Here is a 22,590-nt window from a genome sequence, read left to right as displayed (position 1 = left end):
TCTCACCCCCCAGACAATAATCCCAAAAATGTTCCACAGTGATGTTACGTTTTAAAAAACCTTCATTAATCGCTGTGTCTTCATTTTAATGCAAACAAGTATTATATAATTAAAATAAAAAAACAAAAACAAAAAAGTAAAACTGTCCGCTGTTTCACTTCTCTGGAAGTTCGTATGTCTGCTCGTCGCACCTCATCATCATCTTAATCATCTTTCGTTGGCACCATTTCACTTGGCGAGTCAATACAAAAAATTTTTTTCCAAAAATGGTCTCTTAATTGACAAGCGATTAGTTACTGCTTACGTAATACACAAGCTCTTTCCATGTCGGTATTTAATACAGTAGATGCCCGTTAATCCGGATCAATTAAAACCGGCCCCTATCCGGAATATAAGGGAATCCGGATTACCAAAGACATATCAGAACTATGTATTAAGAAAAAATATTTATAAATTTCTGTTTGTTTATTATAACAAATAATACACATATTCCAAAAAAAACTTAAAACAATCCATTGAAAATAAACGTTAGAAATTTGTATGTATTAAGCGGTGTAATATAAATTCTAAATTTAATTGAAAAAAACGGTTAATTTTGTTTGGCGAACGCTTTTTTGTTTAGCCTCCATTGCTCGCTGCCGTAGCGTTCTAAGAAGCGAATGTAGTGAATAATAAACATGTGATCCGGAGTAGAGAATACGGATAGAGAATGTCGGTCCGGATTACAAGGGACATAATAGAAAATTTGAATTTTTTAACCCTGTCCGGATTACAGTGGAATCCGGATTAGGCCGTGTCCGGATTAGCGGGCCTCTACTGTATCGGTAATAGCTAAATTTGCTGCCCCAGATAAAATCATTGGGAGTTTCCTGGTCTGCAGAGATGAGCAAATGCGTCAGAGGCCGAGGATTTCAGTATGAAAACTATTTAGGGCATGCTCCTTTGGTGAGGCTTCTTTCAAAGTGTGTTATAAAATTAGCTTGACACTCTGTACCATAAATTGTGAATTAAATACTGGACTGGGTCGCTGTTGCACATACTCTTCGTTGTAATAAGCGGTACAAGAGCCGTTAAGCATTATCCACAGAGACAGAGGCATCTTCACTAGCGTCGACAAATATGTGGAGCTAAAGCATCCAATGGACAGAAGAAGCATTGCAAGAATGCGGTTTTTGGTATTGAAACTGTTGTAAATTTATTTAATAGAAATAAAGTATCACAGCCAATGTTTAAAATTTAATTGTTGCCGAATTCTAATCGACTTAAAAGAAATGAAGCACATCCCATATATAATTTGAAATACTTGCTGCATCATAGAGTTACTGTTGTCCTCTCCTGTATATAAAGATTTGATGTCGAAGTTGCCATGGGGCATTCAAGCACGTCGTAACCAGATGTTACAAACACCCCGTAATGAACCTCAGACAAAGGTTCAAATCCTATTACTTTCAGGAATAATATACTATATACTAGGAAGCTATGCAAATGTAGTGAAAGGAACTCTGTACAAATACAATTGCCGCAAAATCATCCAAATGGAGGTATTGAAACTATGATTTTAAATCTGAACTACACAGCGTATGACACAATTCATGTCTACCCTGCAAAACATGATCCAAGATTTAATAAAATCACAAAATCAAATGCTGCAAAATTTACTAAGTAAGAAATGAGCGTACTAAATATCTGTCAATGGAATACTGACAGTGTTAACCAACATAAATTAGGGATTATTAGATTTCTGTCTGAAAAAATATAGATGTAATGCTTAAAAACAAAAATAATTTCAATATACCGGGATTTAGACCCTATGTTACAAATCATCCGGTTGCAAAACATGGTGGCACGGTAGTGCTGGTTAGAAATGCTATAAACCACTAAGCTCTAAAATCTCATGCTACAGCACAGTTACAAGCTATAACAATATCCCTAAAAAATCGGGGTTATGACTATATACTGTCCACCTCGTTTTAAAATTACAGAAAGCGAATTTAAAGACTTTTTTGGAACGCTCGGTCAAAGATTTTTAGCAGGTGGAGATTACAACTTAAAACACACTGTTATTAATCCGAAAGGACGGCAGCTGTACTACACTATAAGTAAACATAATCACCTGAATATAATATCTCCTAGTGAGCCGGCATACTGGCCCAGTGATGGAAAAATGTCAGACTTAATAGATTTTGCTATAGCGAAAAATATAGATAGATCGCTTATGATAGCTGACACACGTACAAACTTATCATCTGATCATTCACCTGACTAATAAAGTTAAACCAACAGTCCATGATATTTGAGCCAAAAGTTTCTCCAACATCTTATTAAACTATCTGTTGGAAGTAGAAAATATATTATTATTAAACACGAGCTAAACACGGATGGCAGATAAATCGCTCCCCTTCTACGCTGCTTCAACTGAAATCTGCTTTACGTAAGTTAAAAAAAGCGCTTAAACGCGAGAATGAACGCAACACTGAAAATTATATAAAGAAACTGTGTCCAAATTCTAGCAAGCAAAACTTTGTTTTAAAAGCCCAAAAGACTTTTCCAAAGATTCCAACATACCTCTAGAATAGTTGAGTGGTAATTGGGCACGTTGTGATGAGCAAAAGGAAGATTGCTTTGCAAATCACCTAGAATTTTAACCTAATTGGCAAAAGAACAACTTTAAGTTGCGAACTTTGCCCAATACCGCTAACGAGTCGCTTGTGCCTATTACGACTTCTACATCTGAAGTTACTAGAATCATAAAAGAACTAAATCCGAAAAGGCATCAGGACACGATAATATTACTCCAAAAATGCTAATTGAGTTACCGAATATTGCTATAACGGTGCTCTCCTTGTTCTTTAATGCAATTCTTGGTTTCGGATACTATCCAACTTGGTGGAAGAAGTCGCAGATCGTCATGATAGATAAACCTGGGAAAGACTTAACACAGTGGTCCTACAGACCAATAAGTCTCTTACCCAGTATTTCTAAAATATTTGAAAAAGTGTTACTACCAAAGATGACTCCTTTCTTAACGAAAATAATATAATACCAACGAGTCAATTCGGTTTTCGTGCTAAACATACCAACGAAATCAGGAAAGCATTCGAGCAAAGACCGCTATTTTTCTATATGTAGCTCAGGCGTTCGATAAGGTCTGGCATGATGGCTTTTTATGCAAAATCAAAAACGTTCTACCTTACGAATTGCACAAAACTTTGGAGTCATATTTAAGACGCAGGACATTTACAGTTCAAGTAGCAGACTTTATATCAGAAGAACTAGTAATAAGGGCTGGTGTACCTAAAGGTAGCGTGCTAGGCCAAATTCTGTTTATAATATATACATATTCCAACAGCTACTAACATATTGATATCCACTTTCGCGGATGGCACAGCTCCAGTAAGCCATAACAAAGGCCCCATCAGAGCATCACTTAACTTCTATTGAAGAATGGCTACCCAAATGGCATATAAATATTAGAGAGAAAAAGTGCAAGCATGTTACATTCTCGCTAAGACCAGAAACGTGTCGGACAGTTAAAATAAACAATCTTCTAGTACCCCAAGTGAATGAAGTAACTTATCTTGGCATTCACCTGGATCGAGGGCTCACATGGCGAAAACATATATCGAGTAAAATAACTTGCATGAAGATAAGAGCAGCAAATTTAAATTGGACTTTCAACAAAAATTCTAAACTTAATCTAGACAAAAAAAGTTCTGTTATATTGTATAATGCAATCATAAAACTGATTTGGATGTATGGTATTCAACTATGGGGTAGGACCTGTGCAACGAACATTGATATAATTCAAAGGTTCCAATCTAAAATGCTTAGAACAATCACGGGTGCACCATGGTACATGCGTAATGAAAACATTCAAGATCTTGGTATTTCTATGGTAAAGAATGAGATAAAGGACAGCAAAATGAGATATATTTTTAAACTTCGTGAACATCCAAACCCATTGGCTAATACTAATTTGTAAATTCCTGTAATGAAACGCGTTTAAAAAGAAGTGATCTAAATCATACTAGAGATCAACGTTCTACCAAAAATACTCAACGATTTCTTTAGTTTTTAAATAGATTTAAGATTTAAATACTTATTGTTAGGCTTTTCCAAGCAGATCCCATAAACTAAGAAATATTGAAAAAAAAAATTGGACGAAGAGCAGAAGCTATCATCGAGGCTCTTAACCGAGATATGGAATTTCACCAAAAGTCGGCAGTGTCATGGCCATCGTCCAGTTTTCACACTGGCTCCTATAAACCTGTCTAATGCCTTATCGGAGGTAAAATTTAAAGTCCCTGACGTATTTAGTTATTGATTAGTTGCGCTTTTAGTAAGGAACCCGTTTCCCTAGTTTCATCAAGATATCCAAATTCTTAATCAACTTACAGCTTGAACGGACGGACGGACATACAGACAGTCAACCGGATTTGAACTTTTCGTTAGGTGAACAAAACTATAATACAAACTGAAAAGCGAGGGTTGAAAAGCGGTGTTTAGAATATGATCTCCTGGCGAGAACCTATAGAAACTTAGACGATAGGACCCAGTGCAGCCTCAATTGTGAGAGAAATAGCACTTTGCGAAGACATCCAATAAGGATCCGTCGTCCAGTGCATGTGAAAAACAAGGAAAGGATAACTCTGACCATCAGAAAGGACGCAAGAAATGTTCTTTCAACCAAGAAGCTTGTAAAAGAGCCAATATACGGTCAAAGTGACCTGCGGAGAAAACGTGTTCCAGGAAAAGCTAGTAACAGGACAATCCTACTAAACGCGGGCAAAAATTTGCGGAATTAAGTTTTATAGCTGCTACATTCCGCCGAGCGTCACACAAGGCGAATACGAAAAGATCTTCGATAACCTGGTACGAGAAGTTTCGAAACCCACAATGAACGGTTTGGTGTGTGACTTCAATGCATGAACAGTGAAAAACTCTTCAGAAACAAAATGCTCGGTCCCATAAAAAGATTCAAACCAGAGAATGGAAAGCTAAAACTCTTGATGTGGAAATACTTATAGAAATTATTGCTAAATAACAATCCGAACTACGCGGCAGATACAGAACAGAAGGCTGAATACCTAGTTAAAAATGTCATGGCAAGCTTTCATGCCGCTATATAGAAAAAAGAACAAGGCACATACAGAAAACCTTCATACTGGTGGAATGAGACTATTAAAGGTCTGAGAAGCGAGTGCCACGGCAACTTTACGAACAACGGCAAACTTTGCAATGCTAAACGAGCACGAGAAATGCCCTAACAAAGGCAATAAAGAAGAGCTCTGATTTTCTGGTTGACGAAAACGCCTTGGGGGGTGGGGGTTGGGGGGTTGATTTGCATACAAAGTCGTCATGACAAAGATTAAAGGCCATAAAGGACTGGCGTCTACATGCCGGTTGTCCAAAACCTTTTTCCTACGTAATTGTTACAAATGCTGAATATCTATAAAAGAATCTGTAGTGCGTTTCTGTAACTTTTCGTTATGCATAATAACGAACGATATATCGAATTCACTACTATAACGAAGTGTAGTGTTTCTGTAAGTCTGGTGAAAAGCATTTTCGTTATTTCTTTCGTTATGACATTCGTTATCATATCATTAAAAAAATTGCAGTGATATTTTGCGCCAAAATAAAGATGAGCGAGGTAAGCTTGAAAAATTTTGATGTTTTGCTTATGTTTATATTGTTTATATTATTTACAGAAAAAAGTAAGAAGTGGAAAAGTTACCAAACAACAAAAACAAAAATTTCTAGATTTATTGAAAAATCATAGAAATGTTGGTACCGGACAATTTGGTGGCCCAAACAGCGGCAAAGCTGCTAATGCTGTATGGGCAACTCTCACAGCGGAATTGATTGCATGCGGAGGAGCATGTATGTAAAACCGTTGAGAAGTGGAAAAAGGTTCGTTCAGTATATTATATATAAACATATGCATGTATATACAATTGTGCATTCATTGATATTTATTTCAATTCACAGTGCTGGGCAGACTGGAAGTCAGACGTAAAGAAGCAGCAGCGTTTCCAGAACGCTACTGGAAATCGTCCTGCCTCTGAAGGTCCAGCGCCGCTAGATGGTATGGACCTGCAAGTGTTAGACTTTTTCCCAACTGCACTTGTTGATGGCGATGGCGTTACTAAGGAGTCGGGGTTTCAAGAGGTAATATCTTCGTATAGCAAAAAAAATTATTGAGTTTTAATCACAAAGTTTCATATTTAGATGAATGATAGTGCAGATGAAGAATTGCAGAAATCACTTGTTGACGTGTTGGATACACCTCAAAAAACCTCAAATGCTGCACTGCCATCAACCAAACCCAATACAGTGCCATCTCCCACACCAGACAGAATGCGACAGACTGCCACTTTCTTTAGTGCATTTGAACAAGTGAAAACCACTCTTGCTGAGCAGGAACGCATACACCCCGTTCATGTGATAAGCACCCAAATACCTTTTTCAAAACTCCATTAAGCCTTTCAACACAATTCCGAGCCCGAATGTGGCAATCATTGTGATTATTTTGCTCAATCGTCTGTGGATTTCGAAATGATGTCATCAACCATGGTTGCTGTGGATAGTCTGAATCACCAATAAGCCAACTTGAATCCACATCACTGGCGTTTTGCCTTTCCAAAAATTGTTTACATTGGCTGTTCTCCCAAATAAAAGCATCATGGGTACTACCACCATAACGCGCGTTCCCAGACACTATGTTTAAATTGTAGTCACAAATAAGTTGCACATTTTTGGAAAAGTAGCCCTTTCTGTTTATGTAGCAGCATTCAACATCAGCGGCCGGCTTTTTAACTTTAACATGGGTGCAATCAATAGCACCAGTGCACCTAGGAAAACCCGTAGATGAAAAAAATCTGTAAAAATATACATATACAATATTTTTTATGTACCTATATAATGATTTTCCTACGTTTGTTTTATTTTGTTTTGTTCCTCTAAAGATGTTGGAAATTTAATGTATTTTCACATTAATTTTCCTTCAATGATGTTTGTGACTTCTTTTACTGCACGACACACAACTGCCTTGCTAAATGAGCACACAAAATCTTGGCCAACGTCACTCAAATATGATCCTGTCGCATGGTAGTGAAGTGCTGCAGTCATTCTTAATGATTTTGGGACAAACGTACGCCTTTCGCCACTTTTCATATGAGGACTTAGCTCTTGTAACAAGGATATTGCGGGATCTTTTTTAAAACGGAATAGGTGGAAACTTTAGTATACCATCCCACGATTTCAGGGTTAAAAGTGATATGGTTGAATAGGGCTGATGCTCCAGATTAAGAAAATATATAATTGTTGCCGCCGCAAATTTAAAGTTTTCGAAATATTTGCATTTAAAGTTGAAAATTTTGCAAATTTTATCTTGCAATTTATCGATTTCTAGTAATTATTTATTTCATATTATGCACTTTTTATGCACTTATACTTCATTACATTGTTTCTACATATTTATTTTTTTAGTATTTATTTAGTTATTTGCTTAAAATAAGCGCTTCAAAAAAAATAACCCTGGCCGATCCAACACCAGGGTGTGTCGGATTTTTTTTTGAGTAAAACTCCTTTTTACGTTGGCGGCCTTCGGTCGCGCTTCAAAAAAAATAACCCTAGACGATCCAACACCGGGGTGTGTCAAGTATTTTTTTGAATAAAACTCCTTTTTGGCGTTGGCGGCCTGCCCGATCGAAAATCATGATGTATGAAGAAAAGGGGCAATGATTTATGTATTTGGGGTATAACGGTATTTTTTTTTCGTTTGATAAATGTGTAATTATGGCAACACTTATTATCTGTCAACATGCAAGTTGTGTAAAATATAAAATGCTTATTTTAAGCAAATAACTAGATAAATACTAAAAAATAAATATGTAGAAACAATGTAATGAAGTATAAGTGCAGAAAAAGTGCATAATATGAAATAAATAATTACAAGAAATCGAAAAAATGCAAGATAAAATTTGCAAAATTTTCAACTTTAAATGCAATATCTCGAAAACTATAAGTTTGCGGTGGCAACAATTATATATTTTCTTAATCTGGAGGATCAGCTCTATCCGATCATACCACTTTTAACCCTGAAATCGTAGGATGGTATACTAAAGCCGACCCGGAATAGCTCTTCAAAGCGAGCTTCCGGCAAATGAAATGGGTCAGTTGTATCCCTCAGGTGTCGCCGATGAACGCGTAACATATTCCGTTGGTCCTCCAATAAGGCAAATAATGCAGCAGCTATCATAATTTGATTCACTAAGAAATTATAACGTTGATAATAAATTTATATGTACATTCAAAATATATACATATATAATATATAAAATATTATTTGTACTTACGAATAAAAAAAAATAAGAGTAAACAAAAATTTTGCAGTAAACAAAACAAATATATTCGTGTACATTGGCAGATTTTTATGCATTCATTTTAGTTATAGCACATTTTCGATAACATCGATAACGACTCACCACAACCATAACGAAAGGTGACTTTTCTGAGTTACAGAAACACTTCAAAACAATTGCTCGTTATAAACCTTTCGTTACTCAAAAGTGATATTTCTTTCGATATCATAACGAAAAGTTACAGAAACGCACTACTGAAGCCAACCCAGCACCCAAACTCTTCGCTTCTTCAATGTTCGTTTTTCTTTTATTTGTTTCTTTTTATTAATTAGGTGTACACAAATACCCCAATGGGGAGAAGGTTTTTTATAAGAGGGTAAGGGATTTTGTCTAGGCCTGGTGTTTTACCTTTTAGTGTAGAGAGGCAAGAATTAAGTTCAAGTGTAGAGAAAGGAAGATCTATTTGCTTTACTTTTTGACTTGAGTGGTAATTAATAAGGACAGAATTTTTTATTTATTTTATTAAAGCTAACATAACAAACAAATTATTATATTAACTATTGTACGCAGCACTAGCATCATAGGCTTTCGGCTGACTGGTGGGATAATAGTTGGGTTCATTAAAAGTTGAGCAGGATCATCATTGTTGATAGAGATTATATAAGCTGTCTTCCATATTGTCTTTTTTTAAAAAGTAGTCCAGATTAAGGCAATATGTTTTTATCGGAGATGTTGGTAACAAATATTCTTTTTCTTACATATTGACAATGTTGCTTAAATGAATACTTAGAGTCTAATTTTAAGCCTAGGAACTTAAAACTATCTGTACAGATTAAATTTATATTATTAACGGTAAGTGTGGGTGTATTACATTGATGTTTCTTACAAATATGTAATAACTTAGATTTAGAGGAAGAAAATTGACGTGCCCGAAGAACCGAACCAAAGGAATAAGAGGGAAAAGATTTTAGAAAAGGAAGACGTAACAACGGACAAATCGGAGGAATTAGAAAATAATACTAAATCATCAGCATAGTTTTGGTGACTGATATTAGGGATAAAATTGTACTGAATTTGAAGAGCAGATTCTAAGGCTATATCTTGCGGATATAGTAGATTGCCACGAGGAGAATTGAGGAGAGAAATCGAAAAAGGAGGTTAAACTAGTGAACTATTAAAATAAGTTAAAGTGAAAGATTAATTAGGAGGGGAATAGGCACAAATAATGATGAGTTTATAAAAGTTAGAGTTCGATGTATTTATTAAGTATCCGTTCATATACCACTGAAGGATGGATAACATGGATAGAAAAATAAAGAAAAAATAATAATGTGAGGTTATGGGAATTTATTGTTCCATCAACGAGGGTGACGGAGATGAAGGGGAGGAGGAAGTTGGATGGGTGTTGTGAGCAAGAGGGGGGATGGCAAAAGATGCCAGGGGAGATAAGGTGTGTGAGGAGGGCGATGAGATGTGGGAAAGTGGAGAGAAAGATGGGGAGGGGGAAGAATCCAAGGATGGAGGGTATAGAAGAGGGGAGTTCTTTGAGGTTTCTGAAAGTTCTATATGATGCAATGGATTGTTGGTGGAGGATGATTCGTTGTTAGTTTTTGTTGTTGTTGCGTTATTATTGAGGTTAGAGTTTTTTGATATTGAAGTATTATCTTTGTTATTAGGATTTTTTGAATTTGTATTTATATCATTGTTAGTTTGCATTTTTGCCACGTTGGCGAAAGGGGGAGGGGGATGGGGTGTAAGGAAATTGATTTTTATACTTGGTAATGGCGTCACGCATGGTGCATTTGTGTATAGTTTTAATTTTTAATATTTCTTTCGATTGAATAAATTTAGGGCAAGCATTTGAGGACGAGGGGTGTTCACCTGCGCAGTTAGCGCAGTAAACTCTGGTGCAATCAGAAGGAGGAGAGTGGTTAGGAGGAAGGTTGCAAATGACACAGGAAGGAGTTTTTACGCAGTGTTTAGCGGTGTGTCCTAATAGCTGACAAGTTTTGCAGCGCATAGGATTGGGGTAATACGGACGGACATCAAGGGTTCTCCAGGCTACATCAATTCTGTTAGGAAGTGTATATTTATTGAATGTTAATAATACGGCACCAGTAGGTACACGAACGCCTTTGACTATTTTGTTAAACTTGTGGACTGCAGAGACACCTTGTTCCTTGAGACCTTCAATTATTTCATCGTCGCTAAGTTGGCAAATAAAGGGGGCATAAATTGTGCCCTTGACTGAGTTAAGGGTTCTGTGAAGAGCAACTTCAACAGCACCTGCACCGGGTAGATTTTTAGTAGAAAGGAATTTATCGGCAATTTTTTGATTTTTTACAAGGAGGAGTAGGCTGCCATCGCGAAGTGAGGAGACGTTGTTAATATCTTTACTGATGGATTGAATACCTTTATAAGTCGCGAAGCAGGAGATGGAAGTGATGGGTTTACTGGCATCCCGCGACTTAATGACGAGGTATTTGGGGTCATCCTTCTTTGTAATGGGGAGTTCCGGAAATAGTTCCAACGTTGTTTGCTCAGGCTTTTTTCTTTTAGTCTTCTGGGCTTAGGATAATAGGGCAAACCTATTATCACCCAGATTATTGGCCCCAGGGGGCATTGTGAAAATATTACTTTTTATGTATGCAAAAATTTATAAATGTAGCACCAGTTAACAATAAGAAATAAATACAGCGAGAAATTAACAGTAAAAAAGTTATTTGTGCAAAACTGTAAAGTAGCGTTATAACACAGACACCACTAGAATGACCGCGAGAGAAAAAGAAAAATGCGACCGTACGGTTTGACAACTCGGTTGCGACTGAAGGACAGAATTAATATATCGACTCTTTCTAATCACGTATTCATCGCTAAAATTGCTATTTTTTGAATAGTTCGACCAGGTTTTGGCAAAAATCTGTGCTATTTCTATTGGAATGGATGTGCTTAAATTTTCAGAGTTTTTAATTACGTGGATATTTTTTGAAGTGAAATTTCCATGGATGATATTTATTTTTCTCCAGAGAATTTGGGAGCTGGTTTGGTAATTAATATCCCTCGTGAATTCTATAAATGCGGTCCGTTTTGAGATTTTACCTTCTCTTTTAAATTTTGCATTGGCTTTTTTATAATTTAAAACATTTTCTTTTGTGGGATTACACTTAGTAATTTTCCATAAATCCACTTTCTAAAGCCTGAGGGAGGTAAGTTGCTCATTCCACAAGTAAGTTGAGCGTTTGCAAAACCTGGGCTTGTTGACTGGTATGGACAAGTGAGCAGCTTGTTTTATTTTTCTTAACATAGTTGCTGCTGTCTGGCTAAAATTCTCTCCATAGTTTTTTGATATAAAATCCAATCAGCAAATTTTAGGTTGTACCCCCTATTGAGGTTCATATTCTGACACCGGTTAAGCCCAAATAGTGATATAAAGATGGGTAGATGATCGCTGCCATGTGGTTGGTCAGAGGTCTTGCAAGTGGCAGCAATATTGGGAGGCGGATTGCAGATGCTAAGATCAATGTGTGTTAGTGTTGATCGTGTTGAAAAATGGGTAGGGGATTTGTCGTTAAGTAGTATTAGATTATTATTTTGTATGAAGTTGGAAATGATTTTACCTCTTTTGTTATGATTAGGGGAACCCCATAGAGGACTCCACCCGTTAAAGTCGCCAAGAAGTAAAATAGGATGTGAAGAAGTGTTAATAAGATTTGATAAATCGGCTTCTGTTAAATTGTGGGTTGGCGATATATAAGCGTTAATTATTGTGAAAGTAGTGGTGGATTTAATATTAGTAGCCACTGAAAGGATATTGGTATTTATGTTAAGATTGGAATGTTCAAGTGAGTTATGAATTAATAAAACTACTCCCCTTTTAGCAAATGTATCGCACTCTATGTCGTTATTTGTGTAAATAGAAAAGTTTGGCGGTATCATACTGTTTGGTGGGTTATTAAATAAATGAGTTTCTTGGAGAGCAACTATATGAAACAGATTTTCTTTTAGAAGTAAAGTGAGCTCATTGTAATTGTTGTAGTAACCATTAAGATTCCACTGCAGAATCTTAAGTACCATAAAGAATCAATGAGTGTTAGGTGAGAGGAAACTTCACTATTAAAGAAATATTTAATAGTAAGAGTTGTTTATAAAACTATATCGTCAACAGTTTCTGAGCTAAGAGAATCTGTTGAGAGAGCTAGAAGAGTATTTTGGATAGCAGTTCTGTGTTCTGTGTTTTGTAGTACTGTATTATTGCTTAAGTGTTGTGTGAGGATAGTGCGTGAGTTTAAAAGGCAGATTGGGTTATTGTTGTTGTTTGGTAAAAAAGAATTGGAAGAGGATATGTTATGTGGGTTTTTATTTGAATCAGTTGTGTAGTTGGATTGTTGGATGAATTGGTGGTAAGGAGTATTGCTGTTATTTTTGCTATTGTTAATAGTAAGAGAAGTATCAGATGATGGGAATTGTTGTTTGTTTTTTGTTCTATTGGTTTTCTGATTTTTTTACTTGTTGCTTCTTCTAAATTTTCTGTTGGTGAGACGTATTCTTTGCGTTTGTTGTTTATTTTTTCAGTTGCTTCTTTGTAACTACATTTATTTAGTGTTTTATATGTTAGAATGTCTTTCCTTTTAAGTAGGGTGGGACATAGTTTGTGGTCTGATCTATATTGTTGTCTACAGTTGATGCATTCTACTTTACTACATGGAGTGGGGTTATGGGTTGGGGAGGAGCAAACGTTACACTTCGGATCGGATTTGCAATGTTTGGCTGTATGGCCCAAAACAAAGCAGTTTTTACACTGCATTGGGGATGGGATATAAGGTTCAACTTTAACTTTAAGCCAAGCGACATTAACTTCTTTGGGTAATTCGTATGCGTTAAAGGAAATTATGTGAAGAGGAGGGTTTATAGTTTTACCATTTATAATTTTCGTAATTTTTTTTTGACAGTTTTGTTGCTTTGAGGAATTTGTTTGCTTGTTGGTTATTTTTGGTGAGGATGAGGAGATCTCCGTCTCTGGTAAATGAGACAGAACTGGGTGGTTCATAAGTAATCGATTCTAGTGCTTTTTGAATATGTTAATGGATTTTAAAGGTTTTTGACTGTCTTTGTTTTTAATTATTAGGAATTTGGGACAAGATGAAGGAGAAAGGTTCAAGGTTTTGTTGTTTTTCTTTAAATGTGGGAAGTCATGTGGATTATTGAGGTTTGGAATTTTACGTTTGGGGGATGGCTCCGCTCCCAAGATTGCAAAGTAGTTTTGGTCATCACCAACATATAAAATGATAGACTGTATAGAGCAGGCAATTGAAAGAAGATCGGAAAGAATTCAATCTATTGCAGAAGCAAAGATAAAAATAAATTATAGCGACGAAACTGATATCGAATTTTTCGAAAACCGTCTCAAGAATTTATGGAACTGTCTGGAGAAAAATATCGACGAATTGACGATGAAGTAGAAGATCTTTCCTTTGAAGTCACCGATACTATGCGGGTATTAAAAAAACAAAAGGAAATCGAGTTAAAAAAACGGAAAAACGGAAAAATTGGAATTACCAAAAATAGAATTGCCAAAATTCTCAGGTGAATTCCGAGAATGGCAACCATTTAAAGAGCTCTTCGAGGAGTATGTCCATAATAATAAGGACATTAGTGACTCCAAAAGGATGAGCTATTTAAAATCTTGTCTTCAAGGAGATGCTAGATTAATGGTTAGTCACCTGATAACGGGATCAGGTGCAAATTACAACACTGCTTGGGAATTACTGACACGCAGATATGATAACGCGCGCAAACAATTTAACGACAATATCGATATGCTAGTAGAAATACCACAACTGACGGATGAGTCAGAATACAAAATGAAAAAGCTCTTAGATGTAACAAATGAATGCATCAGTATAATAAGGAATAAAGGATCATTAGAGGATGTTTTAGCACAGCTGGTGTTAAGAAAATTTTCTAAACAACTACTTCGAGAGACTGAAATACAAGATTTGTCGGGAGTAATTTCATTTCTGGAACATCAGTACAGTACTCAGAATTCTATGCAAGAGTCACAACGATATTTATCTCGAGGAGTAAACTCATGGATGGAGTCATGTGTAGAAGTTCACGCAGGTGAGGAAAGTTCTCTGATCGCCATTCACTTGGGAGTGGCCAGAAACGATTCTTTTACATTTGACTCAAGCAGCTCACGACTTCCTGTCTTTGACCAAGTATCCTCTGGGTAGCCTAAGAACATCCGTTTGAAGGCGAGCTAAAGTGAGAAGGCGAAACATCCCCTGCATAGGGTTGTGCGCTGGGTTAGGGACCCGCCACGTAAAAAACACCCCCAATGAAAAACCGCCAACAGCTTCGGATGAGAGACCTCCCTTTTGATGATGACCATGGCAAACGAAATAAGGATTATGATTTGAGGGCTTGCACCTGGAATGTCCGGTCCCTTAATTGGTAAGGTGCGGCTGCCCAGCTGGTAGATGTCCTCGTAAAGCTAAAGGCTGCCATTACCGCCGTCCAAGAAATGTGATGCACGGGACAAGGGCAGAGACGAGTAGGTCCTTGTGACATTAACTAGAGTGGCCATATAAAGGAGCGCAAGTTTGGTGTTGGATTCGTGGTGGGAGAGAGACCCCATCGCCGAGTACTATTATTCACTCCGGAGAATGAACGTCTAGCCACAATCTGCATCAAAGCGAGGTTCTTCAACATATCGCTGATTTGCGCCCACGCCTCGACGGAAGAGAAGGATGATGTGACCAAAGATGCCTTTTATGAGTGCTTGGAGCGCACTTATGAGAGATGCCCCCGCCACGATGTCAAAATCGTGCTTGGCGACTTCAACGCCAGGGTGGGCAAAGATGGTATCTTTGGCACTACGGTCGGTAAATTCAGCCTCCACGAGGAAACATCCCCAAATGGGTTGAGGCTGATCGACTTCGCCGGGGCCCGAAATATGGTTATCTGTAGTACTAGATTCCAGCATAAGAAGATACATCAAGCTACCTGGCTGTCTCCGGATCGAAAAACTACCAACCAGATCGATCATGTTGTGATAGACGGAAGACACGTTTCCAGTGTTTTAGATGTGCGTGCGCTCCGAGGTCCTAACATCGACTCGGACCACTATATTGTTGCAGCCAAAATTCGCACCCGCCTCTGTGCAGCAAAAAACGCACGCCAACAAACACAAGGAAGGTTCGACGTCGAGGAGCTGCAATCACAACAGACAGCCGAAAGATTTTCCACTCGGCTTGCACTCCTGCTCTCTGAGAGCACTCGTCAACAACTCGGTATAAGGGAACTGTGGGACGGCAGCGGAGAGAAAACACGTGCGGGATGGGATAGATACCGAGAGTTGAAGAGGGAAGCGCGACGCATTTGTAGACAGAAAAAGAAAGAGGCCGAAATGCGTGAGTGCGAAGAGCTTGATAAGCTGGCCGACAGGGGTAATGCTCGAAAATTCTACGAAAAGATGCGGTGGCCTACAGAAGGTGATTTGCTTTGGCTGTCTTTGCGTGAGGCAAAATAAACACCAGGCAAGGGCGCACGGCAAGTTGTGTAGGGCGTAAGCCTGACGAGCTTGCACGATGGCAGCGCAACAGCAGCACTTTGGCGAAATATGATGTGCGGAAATTGAAGAAATTTGGTACACAGTTATATATATATACCGGAGACCGGAGCATACTCTTGTAGAACCCCCCCAGGTGATTTAGTCACCGATGCCCAGAGCATACTTAAATTATGGAGGGAACACTTCTCCAGCTTGCTGAATGGCAGTGAACGCACAACACCAGAAGAAGGCGAACCCGATACCCCAATCGATGACGAAGGAGCAGACGTTCCACTGCCCGACCATGAAGAAGTTCGAACAGCAATTGCCCGCCTGAAAAACAACAAAGCGGCAGGGGCCGATGTATTGCCGGCCTGGCTATTCAAACACGGCGGCGAAGAGCTGATAAGGTGCATGCATCAGCTTCTTTGCAAAATATAGTAGGACGAAAGCATGCCCAACGATTGGAATTTAAGTGTTCTATGCCCAATCCATAAAAAAGGAGACCCACAATCTACGCTAACTACCGTGGGATTAGCCTCCTCAACATCGCGTATAAGGTTCTGTCGAGCGTATTGTGTGAAAGATTAAAGCCTACCGTCAACAAACTGATTGGACCTTATCAATGTGGCTTTAGACCAGGCAAATCAACAACCGACCAGATATTCACCATGCGCCAAATCTTGGAAAATATCCGTGAAAGGAGAATCGACACACACCACCTCTTCGTCGATTACAAAGCTGCTTTCGACAGCACGAAAAGGAGCTGCCTTTATGCCGCGATGTCTGAATTTGGTATCCCCGTAAAACTAATACGGCTGTGTAAACTGACGTTGAGCAACACGAAAAGCTCCGTCAGGATCGGGAAGGACCTCTCCGAGCCGTTCGATACCAAACGAGGTTTCAGACAAGGTGATTCCCTATTGTGCGACTTTTTCAACCTGCTTCTGGAGAAAATAGTTCGGGCTGCAGAACTCAACAGAGAAGGTACCATCTTCTATAAGAGTGTACAACTGCTGGCGTATGCCGATGATATTGATATCATCGGCCTCAAGATCCGCTCCGTTAGTTCTGCTTTCTCCAGACTGGAAAAGGAAGCAACGCAAATGGGTCTGACAGTGAACGAGGGCAAGACGGAATATCTCCTGTCATCAAACAAACAGTCGTCGCACTCGCGACCTGGCTCTCACGTCACTGTTGACAGTCATAACTTTGAAGTTGTAGATAATTTCGTCTATTTAGGAACCAGCATTAACAGCACCAACAATGTTAGCCTGGAAATCCAACGCAGGATTACTCTTGCCATCAGGTGCTACTACGGACTGAGTAGGCAATTGAAAAGTAAAGTCCTCTCTCGACGAACAAAAGCCAAGCTCTATAAGTCGCTCATAATTCCCGTCCTGCTATATGGTGCAGGGGCTTGGACGATGACAACAACCGATGAGTCGACGTTGCGAGTTTTCGAGAGAAAAGTTCTGCGAAAGATTTATGGTCTTTTGCGCGTAGCCCACGGCGAATATCGCATTCGATGGAACGATGAGCTGTACGAGATATACGACGACATTGACATAGTTCAGCGAATTAAAAGACAGTGGCTACGCTGGCTAGGTCATGTTGTCCGGATGGATAAAAACACTCCAGCTCTGAAAGTATTCGACGCAGTACCCGCCGCTGGAAGCAGAGGAAGAGGAAGACCTCCACTCCGTTGGAAAGAAAGAAGAACCAAGTGGAGAAGGACCTGGCCTCGCTTGGAATATCCAATTGGCGCCACGTAGTGAAGAGAAGAAACGACTGGCGCGCTGTTGTTGACTCGGCTACGCCAGTAAAGAAGAAGAAGAAGTTAACTCACAGCAACAAAACAAATTTTACAATTCCGCAACCGAAACAAATAAACCATCAGGAAAGACAAGTTTTCGTCAAAGTTGTAAAAGTTGCCAAATGCAAGGGCACGACATATTTCGATGCGATAAATTCCAAAAATTAAATGTCGAACGGCGATTAGAAGAAGTGCGCAAAAATCAATTATGCTTTAAATGCTTAGGACAACACACAACAAAAAGTTGTTTCAGGACTTGGAAATGTATGGTATGCGATAAATCACACAATACCTTACTACATGAAGGCAAACCAAGTCAAAAAATATCATCAAATATGGCTAAACAGAAAGGAGAAGACACATGTTTAGCAACAGCAATAATAAAAGTGGTAACACCAAAAGGAGAGTTGGAATTAAGAGCCTTGATTGATAGTGGTTTACCGAAAATAAAGGTAACCACCGAAGTAAGCGGCGTCTCAGCGGAATGCGTGGAAGTTTGACGGCATAAAGTACGACTGGAAATTAAACCTAGATTTAATAGCAAGTTTATAGTAGAAACAGAAGCTCTGGTGTTATTTAAACTGCATAAAGCACTTCCAATAAAAAAATTTGAAAAGAAGGCGTATATATGGAAGAATAAAATACTAGCGGATCCGAATTTCAACAAACCAAATCGCATTGATGTAGTAATTGGAGCTGATTTGTACCCAAAAGATAATGAAAAAAGGTATTATTAAAGCTGATGGATTACTAGGACACGCCACAATGCTTGGTTGGATTGTGTCTGGTAATATTGAAAGATCCACAAGCCATGAAGTAGTAGCAGCTATGACAAGATTTAAACTGGATGATTTAGAAAGATTCTGGGAAATGGAAAAAGATGAAGAGGAGTCTACTCCAGAAGATGCCATATGTGAACAAAATTATATTCAGACTACAACACATGATTCAACAGATGGGAGATTTATACTTGCCATTCTGTTTAAAAAGGTGAAAGAGCTTGGAGAATCTAGAAATACAGCAGTTGTACGGCTGATAAGTATGGAAAGGAAATTTGATGCAAGAAAAGATCTTAAAGACGACTACACAAAGTTCATGCGGGAGTATCAAAAGATGGGGCATATGAAGGAAGTTGAAAAGATGGGTCAAGGTAAATATTACTTGCCCCATCAAGCTGTAATTAAAAAAGAAAGCACCACAAAAAAACTAAGAGTAGTCTTTGACGCATCGGCAAAAACTACGAATGGTCACAGTTTGAATGATGTAATGCTAATCGGGCCAAGATACAAAAAGATATTGTAGATATCATTGTAAAGTGGCGTATGTGGCGTTATGTAATGAGTGCTGATGTCGAAAAGATGTATCGGCAAATAAAAGTCAGAGATGAAGATCAGGAATACCAGTATATTCTATGGAGAGAAAATCCACAGGAGAAAATAAAAGAGTTCAAACTTATAACAGTTACATATGGTACAGCAGCAGCACCATTTTTAGCAGTGAGAACATTACAAGAGATTGGTAACATTTACTGCAAAAACAATAAAAACGTGCATGATGTCATTAATAACGATTTTTATATGGACGATCTCATGACAGGAGGACATACTATTTAGGAATGTGAATAATTACGAGAGAAATTGATACAAGCTTTACAGAGTGCAGGATTTCATTTAAGAAAGTGGTTATCAAATAGTTCCGAAATAATTGATGATCTTACTCGGGAAGATAATGAAATTATTCAAATCGAAGAAACGGATTCAGTGAAAACATTGGGGTTACAATGGGAACCAAAACGTGACCTATTTAAATTTAAAGCAGCTGCTCAACAGATGGAAAAAATTACAAAACGAACAATACTATCACAATTGGTACAAATATTTGATCCGCTTGGTTGGCTTGCACAGGGTAACAATTGCTGGTACAAAAATTTTATTATAAGTATTAATTTTTTTATTACCTAAAAGTCACATGTTTTGCATTATTAATTTGATATTATTTCTTCTGGTGCGCGGTTATACTTATATATGTACTTATGTAAGTATATGTATCTATATAAAGTATACTTTCTTTAAAGATATACATATCGTCACCTGAAATGCAAAATAACGTATCATCAAAAAATTCGAAATTGAGTGTCTTATTGATTACGCTTCACTACATCAAATTATATACGTATTATTAAATATGTTCAACATTTTCTGGTTCTGCGGTCATATATAAACCAGTTTTAACCAATATTAATATTTTGTTTCACTCATGTTCCATTTTATTCCGTGTTTCATTCATGCCACTGTAAATTTCCGAAAATGTTGTTACGTTAATTTGCATTTCAGGTGACGATATGTAGTATATACATATGCTACTCAAATGTCGCCAAAACTAGTTTTATATAGATGTTGCATATTTTTGGTGAGCTGCTTAAACTTACTGTCGCCTTCCTACAGTGTCTCTCAAATATTCTACGTTTCAGTACCACTTAAAAAAGTTACAAAGATACATACATGCATACATACATACGCCTTCCTACAGTGTCGCTCAAATATTCTACGTTTCAGTACCACTTAAAAAAGTTACAAACATACATACATACATACATACATACATAATACATACATACATACATACAAGTGAAGCTAATAAAAGCGTATTAATAACTATTCCACGCTGGATCGGTACAAATAATAACACTAGTTTGGAATTGCATGCGAATTTATGCAAAAGTGGGGCAGCAAGTAACACTGATGCTTGCCAAAAGCAAAGTAAACCCTATTAAAAATAGGAAAACAATACCAAAATTGGAATTTTGTGGTGCACATCTATTGGCTAATATTATATATTAAAAAGAGTCAAGAAGACATTGAACGTACAGTGTAAAATTTATGCATGGAGTGATTCGATGGTTACATTGGCATGGATACAAAACAAAAACAACAACGAGAAGTTTGTTCGCACCAGAGTAAACGATATAAATGAGACGATTCCGGAAGCTGATTGGAGGTACGTGAAATCAAGTGAAAATCCAGCAGATATTGCATCAAGAGGGACATCACCTGAAAAATTACTACAACACAGTTTATGGTGGCAAGGACCATCATGGCTTCAATTAAATACAGATCATTGGCTTAAAAGAGTAGAAGAAAAAATAGTTACTACAACTACGATAACGGAGCAGAAAAGCTTTTCCTCAATACTAAAAAAAATTCAGTCCTTGGAAAACTAATTAGAGTGATGGCATACTTGATGCGATTTACAAACAAACTTCGAAGAAAAACGATAACAACAGATTATTTAACAGTACACGAGCTGCCATTGGCAAAGAAGAATGTAATTAAAATACAACAAAAATTAGATTTTTATGATGAAATACGACAATTAAGAAACGGCAAGGTGTTGGATAGAAAAAACAAATTATCAACATTATATCCTTTTGAGGAAGACCTTTATTGAGAGCGCCAGAACCATCTCAAGAAGGAAATTTGACGACATTAGATAGATGGAATCTTCTTCAAAAAATTAAATGCCAATTTTGGAAGATTTGGAAAGAGGAGTATTTACATACATTACAACAAAGGCATAAATGGAAGCAACCGATGAACAACATCAAAGAAGGACAAATTGTTTTGATAAGAAACGAGACTTATCAACCAGTTAAATGGCTGATGGGAAAAATTATTGAAAGGCATAAAGGATCTGATGGAATGGTGAGAGTTTTACCCACTAAGACGGAAGATAGCACAGTGAAAAGGCTTATCAATAAAATATGTCCACTCTACTCCGAAGAAGAAGAGAAAAATGTCGAACAAGAAAAGAGAAAATCGTTTAGAAATAAATACTATTTTAATAGTAACTTGCATGCTTTTATTAATGCAAACAGCAATAGTAACGATAACTAGTGGAGATATTCAAATAAATGAGATACCAAGCAAAAGCTATACTGTGCCGCGTAGACACAATCATTCGTTTTATATTCTTTCGTTTTCGACGTTTCCCGCGCGCGGTAGTTAGTATTGTGACCCTCCGAACTAAAAATATATATGAACAATAAACATACGGGCGCGAAATGTAACTACAAAACATAAACGAAATGTAAAAGCTACTAAATAATAAAACATACACAAAAAAGGAAAATCGTGCGCGAACAATTAAAACAACTATACATACGAACAACAACACGCACGAGAAGCCAAGCAGCTGGAAGAGTAGAAGAAGAGGAATAAAGGAATTTGAACAAAACGAACAGGCATACTATACATTACGTTTTACCCTACAAACCTAAAGTTAGCATATTCTGTTCACCTGCTATAACTTTATTATGCATATATGAACATAATATGTTAAATTGGTAGTTTACAATACAATTAACGATGAAACAATGATTCTGTTAATTAGTGAATACGGTTAACAAACATTTCGGGTTTAATTTTCGGGAAATCCCTGAAACTGTCTGGCATTATATGTATATATTGACGTATATAACTAAATATTAACTTTTTGCCTCTTTATGCTTAGCAATATCTGTTCTGTTAGAAAAAAACAGAAAGAAGATAAACAAACAAGCAAAAGCAAATTTAAAAACACAAAAAGCATTATCAACAAACAAATCTAAATGATAACATACATATGTGCATATATGCTTATTGACACAAAATATATAAAGTATATAACAAAGATATTCTATTTATATACATAAATACAAAAGTGTATATCGTCACCTGAAATACAAAATAACGTATCATCAAAAAATTCGAAATTGAGTGTCTTATTGATAACGCTTCACTACTTCAAATTACATACATAATATTAAATATGTTCAACAGTTTCTGGTTTTGTGGTCATATTTAAACCAGTTTTAACCA

The 22,590-nt window shown here is 37.3% G+C and overlaps 1 protein-coding gene and 1 pseudogene across 1 annotated transcript in view; both read right to left on the bottom strand.

The window, feature by feature from the left end:
- LOC125776629 (uncharacterized) overlaps positions 1–22,590 on the bottom strand; it is a 231,048-nt gene that overhangs the window by 19,835 nt on the left and 188,623 nt on the right. The window lies entirely within an intron of this gene.
- LOC125776687 (putative nuclease HARBI1) lies at positions 447–8,615 on the bottom strand (annotated as a pseudogene).

This window comes from Bactrocera dorsalis, chromosome 2, assembly GCF_023373825.1.
Source record: "Bactrocera dorsalis isolate Fly_Bdor chromosome 2, ASM2337382v1, whole genome shotgun sequence".
Classification (NCBI taxonomy): domain Eukaryota; kingdom Metazoa; phylum Arthropoda; class Insecta; order Diptera; family Tephritidae; genus Bactrocera; species Bactrocera dorsalis.
Note: the sequence above shows the minus strand (reverse complement) of the source record. Positions and strands in the feature narration are given on the sequence as shown.